This window comes from Sinocyclocheilus grahami, unplaced genomic scaffold, assembly GCF_001515645.1.
Source record: "Sinocyclocheilus grahami isolate Dianchi unplaced genomic scaffold, SAMN03320097.WGS_v1.1 scaffold1395.1, whole genome shotgun sequence".
Classification (NCBI taxonomy): domain Eukaryota; kingdom Metazoa; phylum Chordata; class Actinopteri; order Cypriniformes; family Cyprinidae; genus Sinocyclocheilus; species Sinocyclocheilus grahami.
The window spans coordinates 8,675-9,347 of NW_015506574.1; the positions used below are offsets into that span (position 1 = coordinate 8,675).

At 43.7% G+C, this 673-nt stretch overlaps 1 protein-coding gene across 1 annotated transcript in view; it reads left to right on the forward strand.

Moving 5' to 3' along the window:
• LOC107569914 (limbic system-associated membrane protein-like) overlaps nucleotides 1-673 on the forward strand; it is a 220,058-nt gene that overhangs the window by 1,626 nt on the left and 217,759 nt on the right. The window contains exon 2 of the mRNA XM_016256085.1: nucleotides 652-654. The gene's annotated coding sequence lies outside the window, so the exon portion shown is untranslated. The remainder of the gene's footprint in view (nucleotides 1-651; nucleotides 655-673) is intronic.

Sequence of the window (673 nt, forward strand, 5' to 3'; positions counted from 1 at the left end):
AGTCATCTCAAAACCTGAATCAATAATAATAATTAATTCCCTTATACAATTAATTAGTTAATTTCATTACACAGCTAAACCTGTATTAAGGACTGTAAAAAGATGGACTAATGACCTCGCTGATTGGAGTGTTTTTGAAGCTGCTGCCACCGATCTGGACGAGCTCACAGAGACCGTAACATCTTATATCAGTTTCTGTGAAGACATGTGCATTCCTACCAGGACTCATTTAACCTACAACAATGACAAACCATGGTTCACTGCAAAACTCAGACAGCTCCGTCAGGCCAAAGAAGATGCTTGCAGGAATGGGGACAGATTCTTGTATGAACAGGCCAAATACACACTGGAAAAGGAGATCAGAGTGGCAAAGAGGAATTATACTGGAAAGCTAAAGAACCTATTCTTTTCCAGTGATCCTGCTTCAGTGTGGAAAGGTCTGAAAGACATCACCAATTACAAGACACCATCCCCCAGCACTGTGGAGAATCAACAACTGGCAGACGATCTGAATGAGTTCTATTGTAGGTTTGAAAAACACCATTCACACCTCCTGCAACCCCCCTCTCCCCCCTCCAGCACTCCAGATCAGTGAAGATGGCATGCGTCAGGTCTTCAGAAAGAACAAGAGAAGAAAAGCACCAGGCCCAGACGGTGTGACACCAGCCTGTCT